Below are 18,679 nucleotides of genomic sequence, written 5' to 3'. Positions count from 1 at the left end.
ACAAAAAAGCTTCAAAAACAGACTCCAACGAGAGACTGCTGAATTGGAATTAATTTGCAAACTGGATACAATTAACTTAGGCTTGAATAGAGACTGGGAATGGAGGAGTCATTACACAAAGTAAAACTATTTCCCCATGGTATTTCTCCCTCCCACCCCACCCCCCACTGTTCCTGTGATATTCTTGTTAACTGCTGGAATTAGCCTACCTTGCTTGTCACCATGAAAGGTTTTCCTCCTTTTCCCCCCTCCCCGCTGCTGGTGATGGCTTATCTTAAGTGATCACTCTCCTTACAGTGTGTATGATAAACCCATTGTTTTATGTTCTCTGTGTGTGTGTATATAAATCTCTCCTCTGTTTTTTCCACCAAATGCATCCGATGAAGTGAGCTGTAACTCACGAAAGCTTATGCTCTAATAAATTTGTTAGTCTCTAAGGTGCCACAAGTACTCCTTTTCTTTTTAAAGAATTTTAGTGGCCTATGTGAAATGAGTTGGTGATCTCTGCAGAGCCTAATGTAATGGATAACAATGAGATGTCACTTTTACTGAGAGCTTGTTCTGAGAAACCAAAGAGCAAATGGGCATGGAAATTTAAATACTACCCTCCTTCCTCCCAGAGATGGTCCCCCCAAGTCAAGGTTGAGACACATTGGCACATTCCTACATTCAGTGGGAAACATATTTTTTAAATGTTGTTTTCTCTCAATGTCAGACGGATCAATACATTTTCAGCACATTTTAACACACTTTTCTGGAAGTGGAAGATACAATAAAGTACATTTTCCCTACGTTTTTTTTTTCATAAATGCAGCAAATTTGGTTTTAGAAATGTTCAGCAATAAATTGGGTATCCACGTGAATCATACTGAATGATTCAGATTCCGTTGCAAATCTCTCTCAATTTAAATATTTAATAAAACTGAATGGATAATAACCAATCACGGATTTTAGGCCAATAAATTTCCCATTTTTCTTGCATTTTTTCCACTACAACATTTATCGTCTCTCCCCCTCTTCCAACACTAATCAATGCCATGATAGATTAAACTATTATTACAGCACATAAACAATTAAAAGTCCAAGTTAAACAAGACAGAATTGTTGATACTTTGATCAATCCAATGAATCCATCAGACATCAATTTCTGGGAGTAAGCAGTGGCTCCTTGTAAGTCACCTTGGTGGGTAAATAGCTCATGTAAAATATTAGGATCAAGTATGTTTTTTGTTTTTTTGTTTTTTTTACAATGTACACTACCATTTTTGGTGCTTGAACAAAAATAAATATACCGACAACCACTGTTTTGACAATGGGTGTTCCAGATTATAGACTAGACCTTCTAACCTGGTATTCATGTGGTCACTGGATAGATACCTGAGACCCTCTTGGTTCTTTGCAAGTTAAATAATGTAAAATTAGAAGATGAGAGTTGGAAATTTTAATAATTAACATTTATAATGCTTGTGCTACACTAGAAATGTCCTAATGGTGCAATTCATCAGTTATACAATCCCTTGACTTTAAGTTTTTCAATTTGTCTTGCATCATTTTCTTCTTTTGATGTGCACAATCCCCCTTTAATAAAAGTAACCTTTTTAAAAGGAAACTATTAGGAACTATGTTTGAAGTACAAGCCAACAAAAACAATGTAATTCAAAGTAAAGCTGAAATTCCATTCTTATAGTTATAGTCCTGTTTTTGGAAGATATTGCAGCTCACTTTCTGTAACATAATGCACTGATCTGACACCTGCAATATATAGTGACAATAAGGTGAATTTAAAAACCCTTTCTTTGTAGGGAACTTTCAACTTTATCAGAAAGCAATCTACTTAGCCTGCCCATTTTTTCCCAAATGTATTTTATTTGCTATTTATCAAAGGTATGCATTTAAAGAAGACAATCCTCCCACCTCAGAGCCCTGCTTTTCTTATTTGATCCTACAACACAGTCTGAAAGATCTGAGTACACTAAGAAATTCAGCAAGCTCTACCAGCTCTCTGTTAGCCATGCTTGAAACTATTTGGGCTCATCTACACTACCAGTTAAACTGCTTTCAGGACCACATCAACGGGACTCAAGGCATGCCTACACTATAGGCACTATAACAGCACACTTGTTTTAGTTTAGTGCCATAGCGTAAATGCTTCCTCCAACGAATAAAGGGATTTTTCCACTGATGTAAAGTAATCCACTGTTCTGAGCACTGACCTAGCCACACGTACACTGGAGGTTAGGTTAGCTTAATCTATGCCCTGACTGATGTAGCTAGACTGATCTATATTTTAAGTATAGATCAGGGCTCAGTGCTGAGAACCGCTGACATCATCTGGTCAATTTCCTTAGGTAGATGGATGTATGGTCTACTGAGTACCTAAAAGAATCAGATCCAGAATGTTGCATTTATGACCTCCAACATTTTCTATGCTAATAGACTGATCCCAAATGCAGGTTTTGGATTTAATTAATGGATTGATCAATAGGAGATGCTAGGATGAAAAAAAACTTATTGATGACAAATTTCCTCAATAGCAGACAAACAGGAAAATATAGGCCAAGAAAATTTGTAGAGAAACATTCTCATCAAAGTTATAGATTTTAAGACTAGAAGGACCATTATGGCCAGATTTTATAGATTCTAGGGCCAAAGAGGCCACTAATCTAATCTCCTGCATAATAAAAACAGGCCACAGAATTTCATCCGGAGCTTCTCAAATCTACAGTTTCCTGTATTGTGAGTGTGACTCTTTAATCTCACACTCTCACTTTAAAGATAGAGGCAGACAGTTAAAGTGTAGGTCTACTCAAAAAAGTTACTTTGTAAAACCAAAGAAAACAAGCTTCTTCTTACTCAGTGATACCCGTTTACTTTAGTGGGAGAGGGGAAAAAATCACTTTTTCGCTGCTTCTGACACCTGTCCACCTTCCAAAACCAACACAGCTAAAGTAAGCTGGATTCTGTATCAATAGAAAAAAGTTACTAAATTCCCATCAGTTACACATGTGAAAGCTCACTGAAGGCAACAGTGTTGCCCAGGTATCACTGAAATCATAGTTTAGCCAGCAGAACATTATTACTTCCAATTATGCCTGAGGAGAACAAATTCAGTATGATGCCAATCGCAGGCTGAGTTCACACAACTGGGAAATAGAGAAAAATCTCTATAAATGGAATATATTTTATACATAGTCACTTAGATTCAAGCAATGAACCCAAAAAGCATTCTTACAGACTTACTTTTTGAAATTTCAGGGCTTGTCTGCCAGGGAAAGTTATACCTCTAAGTTTTATAGCAAAGTTTAAATCAAGGTGTGAATTAAGCTGGCCAAATATAGCTATATCAATGTAACTCCCATGTGAACACTCTTATTCCAGAGTAAGAGCATTAAAAATGATAGTTAGACTGGTACAGATATATTGGTATAATTGTATCAGTATAACTAGTGAAACATTCGCATGTATGTAAGCCTTCAGCCTGTGTCAACTCAAATATTAATTTAAAATGATGGGGACCAACATTTTGGCAAGGCAAAATTTGGATCTCCAACCATTTCCACATAGACCGGCAGAGCATAAGAGCATTGTAGAAATAGTACAATCATTCCAAGAGATGGATGTTGGAAGGGGTATGAAAAAAAATCACTGCATCCCTTGAGTAACACTCCTGCCTGACTCAGGAGTGGCACTCATGGCCTGCAGAAGAAGTTCCATCCATCCCCTCTTCTGCAAGGAGGTGTCAGTCCTATATGGAACTGAGGGCTAGTCTACACTGGCAACATTAAAGCGCTGCTCCCAGTGCTGGTGCACTATCTATACTGATGCTTTACAGCACTGAAATTTGCTACACTCAGGGCGGTATTTTTTCACACCCCTTAGCGAGAAAGTTGCAGCCCTATAAAGTGCCAGTGTAAACAAGCTCTGAGAGGATACAGGACATCAGAGGCAAGATGAGGGGATCACAGAAAACCCACCTTCTGAAATAGGGTGGGGAGTTTTCCTTCCCATCCTCACTAGGATTTAGTAACTAGGATTTAGTAACTAGGATTTAGTAACAACATGACTGGTCCTAATAAATTCTGCAAAACGATCTGCTTAGAAGCGAGGCAGGTTTGCTTGGCATTCCCCCCTTAGAATCCAGCATTCCACCACGCTGCCAATTTCCCTGATGATAGAATCATCAGAAATCACTTTGTTTGAGAAACTAAACTTGGGTTTTCAATGCCAGATGGAATCAATGCATTCTCTTCCCATTACACAGTAGCACAAGAACGCCAACACAAGAACAGAGAAAGGACGAGCGTCCCTTCCACACGCAAGCTACATGGAACTTGCCATGCTACAATCCTCAAGTTAGGTCTTTGGTACCAAGGGAGAGCTGTGGCCAAGCTTCTCAGTATGTTGCATGACTGCCAGGGAGCCCAGGAGATATTCTGTGCTAGGAAATCTCCCACACCACAGCACATGCAGGAAGCTGAAAGCTTCCCCAGCTCACCTTTCCTCAGGACTATACAGAGGAGGAGTCTGTGGGATGCAGAAGAGAGGTGGCTGCAGTCAGTGCCCGCAGTAATATAGCCAAGCTAAGAGATGCTCTCTTGGCCCCCATGGCAAGGCAAAGACACGGGCACTACCCAAGCATTTGCACTGCACTCACCGCTGGAGTAGCTGAGGGCTCGTGGGCCAGGGAAGGGGTCACAAAAGGCAGCCAAGGGCCCAGGACAAAAGGGGGCACGTGGCAGAGTCGGGCGTGGGGAGCCAGAGACGCAGGGCAGGTGTATCCCGGGGTGCAAGAAGGCACAGGGGGGCCAGGGCAGGAACAGTCGGAGCGAAGTCAGGAATTGGGGGGCAGGTGTATCCCGGGGTGCAAGAAGGCACGGGGGGCCAGGGCAGGAACAGTCGGAGCGAAGTCAGGAATTGGGGGGCAGGTGTATCCCGGGGTGCAAGAAGGCACGGGGGGCCAGGGCAGGAACAGTCGGAGTGAAGTCAGGAATTGGGGGGCAGGTGTATCCCGGGGTGCAAGAAGGCACAGGGGGGCCAGGGCAGGAACAGTCAGAGCGAAGTCAGGAATTGGGGGGCAGGTGTATCCCGGGGTGCAAGAAGGCACGGGGGGCCAGGGCAGGAACAGTCGGAGCGAAGTCAGGAATTGGGGGGCAGGTGTATCCCGGGGTGCAAGAAGGCACAGGGGGGCCAGGGCAGGAACAGTCGGAGCGAAGTCAGGAATTGGGGGGCAGGTGTATCCCGGGGTGCAAGAAGGCACAGGGGGGCCAGGGCAGGAACAGTCGGAGCGAAGTCAGGAATTGGGGGGCCGGAAGCAAAGGGGGGCAGGAAGGCCAGCCTAGGGCACAGCCCAAGCCAGCTCCGAGCACCCCCATTCCAGGTCCGAGGGCCCCTCTAGTGCAGCCACGGAGGAACCAAGGCACCAGCCGAACCGGCCTCCCCGGGCACCTGCACCCTCTGCACTTACCCACACGCGCGCCGGGACCCAGCAGGGCTCTAACCCTGCGGCGACGGACCTGAGGCCACGGGCCCTGGCCAACCCGCTCCCGGGGCCAGAGCTCACCGCCCACCGCCCGCCGCCGCTGCAGCCTCCCTCTCCTCTCCCGTCCCGTCCAAGCGGCTCACTCACCAGTGTGCAGTGCGCACCCCACGCGACTGGGCGGGCGGCTGCTCCCCCCCCCCACAGCGCCGCGGCGGGACACGCAGCGTGGCCGGGGCTCCAACAAGTGCCAGGCTCCGCGCGCAGCAGGGCTCCGGCTGCAGGAGGAGCCAAGGTCGGGGGGGGGGGGGGAGGAGGCTGTTTGTTTACTCCAGCGCCGAGACCCAAACAAGGCGAGTCCGGCAAGGGAGCTGGCTCTGCAAGAGCCCCGGCCCGGCCTCCCCCAGCGCCACTCGCTCTACTGAGTAGCCAAGGGAAAGATCCCAGGCACGGCGAAATTCTCTTCCTAGCAGGTGGGGAGAGCCGGGCAGCCCCATTGGCTGGGCCAGCCCATGAGATCAGCATAGATTAGGATAATGAGACCCTGACATCACATCCTCAGCAGGTAGAGGCGAAAAAAAAACCCAACACACTCACACACAGGGAAGGGAAGGGAAGGGAAGGGAGAGGGAAATCCCCCCTCCTCCAGGGAGGAGGCAGGCAGGGAAATCCAAGCAGGGCTGAAGGTGGGAGGAGCCCTGGGCTACTGCTTTACACACAAAAGCAGCCTTGCTATGTTTGGAGAGCTCCAGCAGTTCACAGCACTGTTTTCAATGCAACGTGCTGTTGTGGGAGGGGTTGCAGCAGGCTTTGAGTGGTGCAATTGCTGGAATGAAGTCTAGGATTCCTGGGGGTGGGGGGAGAATCTCTGCTCTTTAGATTACGCTTGTACTTGGGTGTTTCACAGGCAGAGGGAAGGAGGGATTTTACAAAGGATGTTAAAGACTGTATTAAGTATCAGAGGGGTAGCCGTGTTAGTCTGTATCCACAGAAACAACGAGGAGGCCGGTGGCACTTTAAAGACTAACAGATTTATTTGAACATAAGTGTTTGTGTGTAAAAAAAAAAACAACAACACTTCTTCAGATGCATGGAGTGAAAATTACAGAGCCTGTGATTTGTAAATAAAAAATAAGTTCTGTAATTTTCACTCCATGCATCTGAAGAAGTGGGTTTTTTACCCAGGAAAGCTTATGCTCAAAGAATGTATTTTCATCTGCCCTTTTGTTAGGCAATAGATCCTATGCACTAGGAAAGAAAGCTGAGATTTCATTGTCTTTTACTTTATGACAAACATTAGAAATATATTTTTCATCTAGCAAATGACGAAGCAGAGAAAAAACAGTTTGTTAGAGCAGAGATTCCCTATTGATTAAAAGCAACATACCTTCATTCCTACTACGGTTGATAGCACCAACTGTATGTGCTTGCTAAAATACATAAACAGGAAGTTTTCTAAAAGAAGAAAATTAAGACCCTAATTTAAATGTAGTAAAACGAAGCTTCTGTAAAAATGAAGGCCAGTAGACTTTATATACATATAAAAGACACAATAGTTTTAAAACAAACAGTTTGTAGTGTTTTAAATCCAAACATAGCAGCATTAAAAGAGCTGAAAGTCAAACTGGCCTATTCATTGTCCAAGCAGATAGAAAAGCCAAAAAACCACCAGGTAACAACTATATTCATCACTGGCCAAAAAAAACCCCTACATTATTGCAAAGTTAAGGTTGTTTGGTGGTATGCCATCCCTTGTGGAATGCTGAATTGAGCAAAATTCACATTTGGAAACCAGGAGATACAACCTTAACTCTGCCCTCTTTCAGCAATGCTCCAATACTCTCCGTTAACACACACTTTTACACTGTCTACTCTACAGTTGCTAACATGTACAAGCTCTTCCCCTCCTTTTACAACCCATTCACTCTCAGCCATAGGATTCCATCTAATACTATTAAAGGGCAAAAGAGGGAGAGAGAGGGAATATGAATGTGGCACTGATGGGTGCCACTGTCCGTTCTCCAGTCCCCTTTCTACTCACCCCCAAATCACCCTTACCTCTGTCCCACCCCTCCACTCCTGCATGCCCCAAAGTCTCCCTTTCCTTAGCCCTAGCCTTTCCCTCCTACTACCCATACCCATATATCCCCCTCCCCTCACTGCAGCTCCAAACCCCTCTCCCCCTATAAACCCACTCCTCCTCTCCCAGGAAGCATTGATATGTCTAAGTAATACCACAACCAAAGACTTTAGGAGTACTTAGGGGGGTGGGGTCGGGGGCTGGGTTGGCTTGCACTGCCAGAGCCGTGGGGTGCATTGGCAGAGACTTGAGGTGCACAAGTTTGGGGTGCACTGACAGACCTGTAGAGTGCAGAGTGGCTGGCATGCAAGAGATGGAATACACAGGCATAGCTAGAGATACAAGGCATCCCTCAGCTGAACCCCCAGGCTATCTCCCCTTCCCTACCACCCATCCCATTTATCCACCTTCCCATAATGTCCTACCCCTTGCTGCAGCCCCAAATCCTTCTACCACATTCCCCCCACCCCCCTAATACTGTACCCCTCCCAGGAAGCATTTACATGTCTAATTTTTTTCCCTCCCAAACACTTTCATTACGTTCTGCAAACTAAAATCGCTAGCAATTATTCACAAATCGTAGCAACCTCCAGCCACTCAGTTCAAAATGCCTTTTGTCTTAGGTTGGGTGTTGTGATTAATCCTTAGATTAGGTTAATGGAAGGATGAATTCATGGGCATCAAGGTATGATTCATCCAGGGCTTATCTACATGTACACGCTGCAGCTGCGCCATTGTAGCATTTTAGTGGAGATGATACTAAGCGATGGGAGAGCTTCTTCCATTGGTGTAGTTAATCCACATCTGTGAGAGACGATAGCTATGACAATGGGAGAAGCTCTCCTGTTGACATAACGCTGTCTACACCAGGAGTTAGGTTGACATAACTGTTGCTGAGTGACATGTCTCTGGAACCTCTGACTCAAATGACTTCAAATTTGGGTCACTAACCCTACTCTGCACCCTTCTGAGGCACATCAAATTTCAGAGAAATCCAACTAAGTATATAGAATTTAAAGGATTTAGTAAGGTCCACAGATATCATGATGCAACCTTAACTAGTGGCATTCCCATGCCACTTTTTTTTTTTTTTTAATTCTGGAATTTCTAGAAAGCTATGGGGCTACTACTAATAAACTTTTTTTTAAAAGGACATGATTTTTAAGTTGACAGTGTCCCCATAATACTGGAGAGAACCATACAAGTATATTAGGACTGAAAACAAGCCTTAACATCTATCACATTTTATTCCACGATTTCTTTTTACTCAGATTTTTTTTTATTTAGATTTTAATCATGATTTCTTTTTACTCTGTTTGCCAGAAGCTGGGAATGGGCGACAGAGGATGGATCACTTGATGATTACCCATTCTGTTCATTCCCTCTGGGGCACCTGGCACTGGCCACTGTCAGAAGACAGGATACTGAGCTAGATGGACCTGTGGAATTCCTTGCCAGAGGATGTTGTGAAGGCCAAGACCATAGCAAGGTTAAAAAAAATAACTAGATAAATTCATGGAGGATAGGTTCATCAATGGCTATTAGCCAGGATGGGCAGGAATGGTGTCCCTAGTCTGTTTGCCAGAAGCTGGGAATGAGTGACAGGGGATGGATCACTTGATGGATTACCTGTTCTGTTCATTCCCTCTGGGGGCACCTGGCACTGGCCACTGTCAGGAAAAAAGAATACTGGGCTTGATGGATCTTTGTCTGGCCCAGTAGGGCCATTCTTATGTTATGTTCTTTTATTTGCTAATCACTGAAGCTGTCCTTTAAACAAGATTTTGTCTTTATTTCCTCTACCAGTTCCAATGCTGATAGCACTCTCACCCAACTGTTTTCAGACCTGGCCAGGATAAAAGGAAGCTGCCTGAAACTAAACCTGAACAAAACAGAGGTGATGCTGATATATTTTGAAGGGCTAGTCACCACCAAAGCCTCTCCCAATATTGAGGGAGGCTACCTTCAAATAGTCAGTTTGGTCCTTAGCCTGAAGTTCTTCTGGACTCTCTGGTTTCTTGACACTCAGATATGGCTGAAATGCCAGTGAAATGGCAATTTCCTTCTGCAACTGTTAAGACAACTTGGACACACTGCCAGACAATGACCTAGCCAAAGTGATCCAAGCCTTCAAAGACTGGATTATTACAAGTGGTAATGAATACAGCCACCCCTAAAAATCTCAACACACAACTATCTGCCTCTTGAATGACACTAAAATATTATATCCTTCCAATGCTTTGCTCTCTACATTGGCTCCTCACAGGAAATTCAGTAGATCTATGAAATCCAGAGAACTGAGCAGGGTGAGATCTTTCAGTAGTCTGTGACCTACTAAATCTTCTCTTATTCATAGGTGTGTACACACACAGACCGTAAATTGGCCCTGGAATCTTTTAGTGCATGCAGGGACTCATCTGTTGTCTCAGAGAACAACTTTCAACCATCAAAGGGTCGTCAACAGTGTTCTGGATCCTTTCTTGGGAACTCCAACAATGAAGCCATGATGCCCTGCACGTAACCGCCACAGAGATGGGCCTGGAAGTGGTGTCCATGGCATCCAAGGACATTGAAGAGAGGTTCTGGCATGATTCACTCCCCAACGTGATGGATGGAAATTATTCCCTACATTCCTGTGGAAAACGTTCAATAAAAGCTGTAAACCTATTATAGATTGAAAATTATATCTAGCCACGATCACCTGATCATTTGCAGTCAAAAATTGTAGCATTACAGATGAGCAAAACTTCCATTCTTTTAATCCTTGTTCTAGGTGGTTGCTTATCCTGCTCATTTATGGCATCCACCACCATGGAATTAGGTGGAGGTGGGAGAACAAAAATTTTGAATAGTTGGGGAGAACAAATTGGTGCAATGGTAGCAGGTGTTTGCCACACAGCCACAGCTGGGTCCAAGAGTGCCTCATTAATGGGTAACACAACCCTGGTGGGTGTTACTGGCAGTTGGATGTCTAGTATTTGAGTTGCAAGTCATTGACCAATTTGAGTAGGTATCTGAAGAGTGTCAGCTACCCTCTTCATAAGGTTCTGAAGTGCCAGACATCACTGGCCATGGAAGGCAGTGGAGGCATAACTGCCTCATCTGGAAATGAGCATTAAATAGAGGTGTGAGGGGTGGCCTCTTTATCCACCATAGCCTCATGCTCCTCAAATGTCTCCTCTTGTTGCGGGGCTGGTTGGGAAGAAGAGAATTGGACAATTCCAAGCTCCCAATATGACAGAGCTGGAGGGGGTCTGGCACACTGCTGCTGATATGCAGCCCACGGATCCCAGCATGGCCACAGGGGAGGGGGAGCATATATGAGAGTGGGTGACATGCAAGGTTGATTCCATCACTCTTGTTGTCGAACATGTGGATCTTCCTTGTGAATGTCAAAGAATGAATAAAGATACATAGGGTAGCCCTGTGCAGAGATAAATGAGACTGACTGGAACTCTCCTTTGTCCTCCTAAATTATTCCAGCAGAAGGGCATCTGCAGAAAAAGGTACCAGAAGGTGATGGTAATCTGGAGATTGGGATCTTGGTACCTAGAGATGCTTGGTACCTGTGAGCAGTGGGGACTCTGGTTGATCCGTCACAGACAAGTTCTTAGCATACCTGAATTCTGGTGGTACTGAGTAGGGGACTGGTACTGACATGGTAGCTGAAGTAGATAGCCCTGTTGATGTGTAGTGTACTGATGCAGATACTGATGGTGTCTGGCACTGTGGTTTTCCTGGTACCAATGGCAGAGCTGTGCCAGAAAATACCAGTCTGGAGTGCTTAGCCTTGCCTCCTTATCCCTCGTAGACAGTACTGGGGCCCTGTTGGAACCATATTTTGCTTTAGAGCTCTGGGACTTCCGGCTGTGCCAGAATCTGAGAAGCAGTCTTTCATCTCTAGGGTGCTGAGCTGAGAGGTCAAGGCCTCCAAGAAGGTGGATCTAGTAGGGGCCTTGAGCCTTTTTGGAGCCTGCTCCTTCTGATGCAAGTCCAAGCTCCAATTCTTCGAATCCTTCCCTGAGACCTCCGTACCTTTTCCTTTCTTAGAGGAAACTTGTGCAAGACTGAAGGGTCACCAGATCTGTCTGGAGACAGAGGTACAGGGGAGGGGAATAGGGAGTCTCCTGGCCTGACTCAGAAGCAGGAGGAAGGGAGATTTTCCATCAGCAGCCTCAGTTTAATCATCCTGTTCTTCCTCAGACTGGATTTGAGGGTCAGGCAGAAGTTGCACTTGTGGCACACATGCGACTCCCCCAAGCAACGGACACACTTGGAGTGGCCATCTAACCAGGATAGCTTCTCATCAAGAGAGGCAATGTTTGAAACCTGCCAAGCCAGGCAGGCCCTGCTAGGAGAATAAAGCTCCCCAGAGGAAGGAGAGGGAGAGGAAACAAGTCAATCCTCTCATTACTTATATCTAACAACACTAAACTAATCCTAAACAAAATCTATAGGTAAGCTGTGCAAAAAAATAGCTAAGGCATACTCAAGATGGACCAGCTAATGCTCTGACTCTGGCCAAGATGGTAGAGAGGGTGGTTCCCATGCACGGCCTTCCATAGCCTTGGTGTAGGGCACAAGGATACATAGAAAGCATGTCCAGACTTAATGGACACCCCTAACGGAAATAATCTCAGATCAAGGGCTCAAGAGGGGCATGGACACCTAAAGTAGACCACCCATAGGGATACTACTTGAAGAACACAGGGCCCACATGGGATTGTTTCTGCCTCAGCACATTTAGACTATATTTTATACGTCATAGTTGGACTGGGATCAAGGATAGTAGTTATTCCATTGTCACTGATCACACCTTGTCCCAGAAGGCCAGGCACACTGTTTCCACTAGGAGAAGGACCTGTTTTTATGTGCCCCAAGGGCTCTCTCCTGAGGAATTCCATCCTATTACCCTGCTTGGTCAATGTGCATATGGAGCTGCGAGAAAAATCAGTGAGGGGTACCTTCAGTGCAAATGACACCCATCTCCATCTCATGTGACACGGTCAATGCGGCTGCCTTACCCTGTGCTTTACAGAGATGGGGGCATAGATGAAGGCCAGTTGACAGACTGAACTCAGATACGAATGAGGAGTAGCACTTGTAGGTTGGGAGAAACAAGCAAATGAAACAGTGCAAAGTATAGGGCTTGAAACATCAGGTGCTTGTTGGATCAAACAGCCATTGGGGGATATCTAGGTAACAGCAATTTCAAGAGTATTTACCATCTGAGTTTGGCAAGATTAATTGTAACCTTTTTTCTGAGCTGTGGAACTTGTCACAGTTCTTCCTCCATTTGCACCATGATACGGGATTTCTACAATATGCAGAAATCTGTGGCCCACTTCATAAATACCATTTCATACAGTGGGCTAGTTACACTAGTGTTTCAGCATCTGCACTGGCTTCCAATAGAGTTCTAGATGAAATATAAGGGATTGATTTGACCAGCTACCACTATTTATTATTAAACCCCAGTTTTAAACATGTTTTTTATCTGCAGTGTTGTCACAGCCTACTGGTAGTGCTGAAGGCCCAATTCTGTGGTGCCTACTGTGGGAAAGCTCCCACTCATTTCAATAGGGTTACAGAATCAAACCTGACACCTGCTCCATGGCCATATAAGGAAATTAAATATTCCTTCCCCGCCCCCCATCACATTTGAATAAAGAATGCCCTAAGCTAACCTCTCCTCACACACAGACACAAGCAATGCCACATTTTACTACTCTGGAGGCGGTTATGCTAATGCACGCACTCCCTGCAGCAGTGGAATACTTCAGCACAGGCTACGCTACAAGCCAGGCTTTGTTAAAGAAATTCGTTTTAAAAATTGATTTCAGTTCATATGGTTGTGCAGCTGGCAGGTCTGGGGCACAATGCTGCTATAAGCCTTTTCAGTCACATATACTTGTGCATAACAACAAAGAGCTGAATTTTTTCTTAAGTGTTCATGTGGGAGGTAAGTTGCCAGCTGGCATTCATAGCTCTTACAAGAGAAATTTAGCAGAGTTCAGTGAGTTTCAGCTTCTCCTCTTATTGTGATTTTACAGTTTTGTTAATAATGACATTACAGGCCTTTTCCTTGGCAACAGACTGGAGCTTGTGAAGTCAGTTTTCTCTGAACAGAAGCTCCTAATGTACTACTTGAAATTCTGCACAATCAGGCACAACACCAAGATGATTAGTTTTTGCCACTGTAAGCAAGCCCTTTTCAAAGCTATCACAAAATATTGTCAGCGTTAATAAGGTTTGCTGTTACATTGGAACATTTAATTTGTCAGTATAGTTTAAACTCTGGATCTGGCTCCACCTACATCTTGCCTTAATATCATCATGGGTCATAGTTCACAAAATTACACCAGCTTTGTAAAATTTACTTCAAGAAATTTCTTATCTAACCCAAATCACATAGCTCCATATGCAAATAATTTTTTAAAAAGATATTTTAGTATCACTAAGCTTTACATCTAAAGTTCTCATTTTGAAATCTAGATCCATTTGCATTGCTATATTATATCAAAAGCATGCCTAAACGCATGACACTGTAGCATATATGGGAAGATTTAAGAAAACACTTCCAAAATTTTAAAATATTGATTTTTTTTCATCTCTCTCTTGTTCTTTCTGGGCTGAAGAGACTGGAGCAGCTGAAATACTGTGTAAAGTTTGGACCAGGTATGAAAATTCATCATCCCCACCTAGAAGAATTCACTGGGACCCGGAATGTTTAGATAGACGCGGTTAGGTTTATTTATTTTATTTTCTGTAAGGCTTGTGGACTCCTCTGTGCTAACTCCAGATGCTTTTGTTTGCTTGTAACCTTTAAGCTGAACCCTCAAGAAAGCTATTTTGGGTGCTTAATTTTTGGAATTGCTCTTTTAAAATCTAGCAAAAGCCTAAGTTCCAGATGTATTTTCTTTCTTTTTGTTTTTAATAAAATTTACCCTTTTTTAAGAACCTGATTGGTTTTGTGTCTTAAAAGGTCTGTGCATATGTTTTTCAATTAGCTGGTGGCAACAGCTGGGTTTCCCTTGTTTGTTTTCTTTCCCAGCTTCCCCGAAGGATGGGTAAAAAAGCCGAGGGGCCTCAGGAAAAACTTCCCAAGTCAGTTTTTCCAGGATTTGCAAGAGGCAGTTTTTCACTTGGGTGGTGATAGCGTTTACCAAGCCACGGTCAGAGAAAAGCTGTAATCTTGGGGTTTAATACAAGCCTGGAGTGGCAAGTATTATTTTTTTTGAAATCCTTGCGGGCCCCACCTTCTGCACTTGGAGTGCCAGAGTGGGGAATCAGCCTTGATAGTTTTACTTGGTAAATTTATTCAATACTTCAGGCAAAGCTTGCCTTCTTCATAGTATAGTCAATTGTTTACTCCAGGGGTTCTCAAACTGGGGGTCGTGAGGTTAGTACACGGGATGTTGAAAGCTGTCAGCCTTTACTCCCAAACCCGACTTTGGCTCCAGCATTTATAATAGTATTAAATATAAAAAAAATTAAAAAAAATTGTAAGGGGGTTTCACTCATAGGCTTGCCATGTGAAAGGCGTCACCAATAAAAAAGTCTGAAACCCACTGGTCTACTCCATCCCCTTAAGGAAGATTAAAAGAGACAGTACTTTCAATTGGAGCAGGAACAAAACAGCAGCACTGTGTTCAAGAGAACTACCAAGTAACTTCAGAGTCCAATAGAAACAGAAATGACTGGTTTTGCTGCATCAGAATGTTGGACCACAATTGACTTACTTGTTTTGTTCTAGAATAGAGGCAAGTCCAGTCCTAAGTACTATAGGTATCCAAGGCTGTTGAAATACAAGACACTTACTGACAGGTTTCAGAGTAGCAGCCATATTAGTCTGTATCCGCAAAAAGAAAAGGCGGACTTGTGGCACCTTAGAGACTAACAAATTTATTTGAGCATAAGCTTTCGTGAGCTACAGATGAAGTGAGCTGTAGCATCTGATGAAGTGAGCTGACGCTCATGAAAGCTTATGCTGAAATAAATTTTTTAGTCTCTAAGGTGCCACAAGTCGTCTTTTTGTATTTTTTGGTTTTTTTGAAGACACTTATTGGTTTTCCTTTTTTGTTAAAGTATTGTAGTATTGTTTGGAATTGTAATATTAAACTGAAAATATTCTCTGGAGTTAAAACTTTGTTTATTTTTAAAGTTTTATTTAAAATATGTTTATTAGAATTAACAACGTGACCACTTTGTCATTTTAGAAGCTATACTTCCAATAGAGACTTCAATGTAAAAGACAGGACAGTATAATGGTATGTTATAAATGGTATATAGACGTAATTTTAAAATAAAATCCCTTTAGAAAAATTAGCCTTTGACATAGTTAAAAATTCAGTACAGTCAGTCTTTGGATTACAAGAGTCTTATTTAACAGGCACTTACCCAACGAACACAAACAGTTGTGAAAATTTCTTCAAGCTCCATCCCTTTTCTGTTTTGTAACAAAAATTAAGCTCAAACTACAAATGCAATGAGTTCATTGTTTTTACCTTAATATTCATACAGCAGAAGAGACAAGTCATCACACAGTCATGATTCATTAAGATCCAGGATCAAGCAAATCTGAACAGGTTGCCTTTTCTGACCAGATACAAAATTACTGTAGCAATACTATAAAGTTAAGGATTTATAGGTTGCCTCATTGCAGGGTGTGATGACAATTCTGTATAATCAAAAAGCTATACTTGATCATAAAATTTACCTTTTTAAAAATTTTGAACTACAATGCCTGTAAACCACTGAACAAGCGTGCAACAAATACAGCCAGAATTTTCAAAAAGATGACAAACGGAGCTAAGCATCCAAATATCATTCAACTTCAACAGGAGTTGGGCATCTAATTCCTTGATGCTCTTTTGATCACCACCACCTTTATGGACAACTATCAATTCAGAGAAGGTCTTATTGTACATGAAGACAGAATTGTCAATTAGGGGCCCCCTCCAGGGCTTTTGCACTTGCTCAAAGTTCCATATGCCACGGAGCCAGGAGTAATAGGGTGGGAAAGGGCAGGTCCCAACCATTTTTAATCATTGGTCCCATGCTAAATCAGTACAGCTACTGCTGCTGGTCTGGAGCACTTCTAAGATCAGGCATTTTATCCAGTCAAAACAAGGGGGTATTCTAATCTATTCAAGTTCTCATACTGCCCTCATCACCATATTATCAGTGTCTCCCAGAAGTGCTGTAAGATGACTTCCATCTGTCAGATGTGTCCCCTTCTTCCTCCTTTATCCAATTTGCTAAAGCCAGCACATTTTGCAAGTGGATGTAAGAGCTATGTTATAGTACTAGATGAAAGTTTCCACTTTTCCAAATGGCCTAGTACAGGTAAAATATGAAGCAGGATTTCTTTTAAAAAAGAAATAATAAATTGACTCCTTTTTACTTGAAGAGGCATTCCAAGTGAAGTTACAAATAAAGTAGAAAAAAAGGAAGTGACTATTTAGTATACATTATTTAAAGGTAACAAAAAGCAAAGCAAGAATGAAAGAGGCTGTTAAGAATAAATGATAGATTGTGTCCATGCATTCAGTAGCAGATCCAGAATTTTAAAGAGAGTCCTATGGCATAATGGAAAAGCAAGTGAAGCAAAATGAACAGGACTGATGATGTTATTGCCTACAACTGCTATTGAAAGGAAGAAGACCACTTCTAGGAGCCAATTCCTACCCTGACTGAAAACTTATGGGAGTCCTCTAAAGTCAACAGGGTTGCATGGGGGTGTAAATCTAGTCAGACGTTAGCCCTTTGTATATCAGGATTTGCCACTGCGTGCACTTAAAAAAAAAAGTGCCAGAAAAGGGTGTAAAAGTCTGATTATTCACAGACCAAGATTTGATCAGGTGACTGGATTCTGAAGACACTACTGAGACCTATGATTCTAGACTAGGTTCCAAGGGTTACCTGCAATGTTCTTTTTCTGTGAATACACTTATATCTGATCTCAAACTTTGTTTTAATTTATTACAGCTTAATCTATTCTTCAATTTACTCAATTTAACGCACCTGAGTAAAAATCCACAAAAACATAGGCTGTAAGCATCTTGCTCTTGTTTCTCCTGTTACCAATAATCACGTCCAAGATCAGTTAAAGGTTTTGTTATGGCAGATTTATAATTTCAAAATATGGTAAAATGAAATTTTATCAACTGCAAATCTTTGTGGCACAGTTGAAATAGTGAGTGTGGCAGAAGTTTTATGTCATTAGCTATATAAACCAAGCCATACTTTATTTCTTCCATCAAAAGATAACATATACAAAAGAATAAACCTTTACACACATGCAGAAAATAGGTCCAACAAAAAGGTGATTCACATTGCCTTGATAAGAAAGGTAATAATGCTTTGCACTTTTTGAACATCTTACAATGAATCTCATAACTTCACAAACATTAACCCCACATTGATCACCAGAGCATGTTGGTAATTTAAAAATATCTAATAGGAAAAGGCATCCTACAGAGAGGAGTAGTCCTATTCTTTGGTGCCGCTTGGTATGATAATTATGAGAGAAGGTGGGGAGGGGAAGGGATACTCTGATTTAGGTCACCCTCTGCTCAAGTTGCAGATAATGGAAAAGATTCATTTTCTATTGAAACTATGCACAAGTACCAAGATAGATCCTCTGATTTTCTCTGACAAGGCTATTTGTTCAAAGCATCAATGCACATGCTGAAACCACAGGATATTATGGAGGGCCATGGAAAGTTAGACTTATTGTTCTTAGGTGACTATCTGCTTTTTAACTAATCCTGCAGCTACCTTACTCAGTCTGTTAGTCAAATACACTGACATGCAAAGTCAACAGATAACATATGCCAAAGGAGAACTCCTCAGGCATAGGTGAGGACATTTAAAAGAGCCTGCATTTCAATTTCAATTTCAGATACTCTAAATATAGCTTTCAGAGTAGCAGCCGTGTTAGTCTGTATTCGCAAAAAGAAAAGGAGTACTTGTGGCACCTTAGAGACTAACAAATTTATTAGAGCATAAGCTTTTGTGAGCTACAGCTCACTTCAAATGCATCCGATGAAGTGAGCTGTAGCTCACGAAAGCTTATGCTCTAATAAATTTGTTAGTCTCTAAGGTGCCACAAGTACTCC

At 42.8% G+C, this 18,679-nt stretch overlaps 2 protein-coding genes across 3 annotated transcripts in view; both read right to left on the bottom strand.

Moving 5' to 3' along the window:
• Positions 1 to 5,666, bottom strand: part of VGLL4 (vestigial like family member 4) — a 164,357-nt gene extending 158,691 nt beyond the window's left edge. Inside the window, exon 1 of the mRNA XM_038409339.2 lies at positions 5,627 to 5,666. The gene's annotated coding sequence lies outside the window, so the exon portion shown is untranslated. The remainder of the gene's footprint in view (positions 1 to 5,626) is intronic.
• TAMM41 (TAM41 mitochondrial translocator assembly and maintenance homolog) overlaps positions 1 to 18,679 on the bottom strand; it is a 182,923-nt gene that overhangs the window by 123,984 nt on the left and 40,260 nt on the right. The window lies entirely within an intron of this gene.

The sequence above is a fragment of the Dermochelys coriacea genome, chromosome 7, assembly GCF_009764565.3.
Source record: "Dermochelys coriacea isolate rDerCor1 chromosome 7, rDerCor1.pri.v4, whole genome shotgun sequence".
Classification (NCBI taxonomy): Eukaryota; Metazoa; Chordata; order Testudines; family Dermochelyidae; genus Dermochelys; species Dermochelys coriacea.
This window is presented reverse-complemented; position numbering and strand designations above follow the sequence as displayed.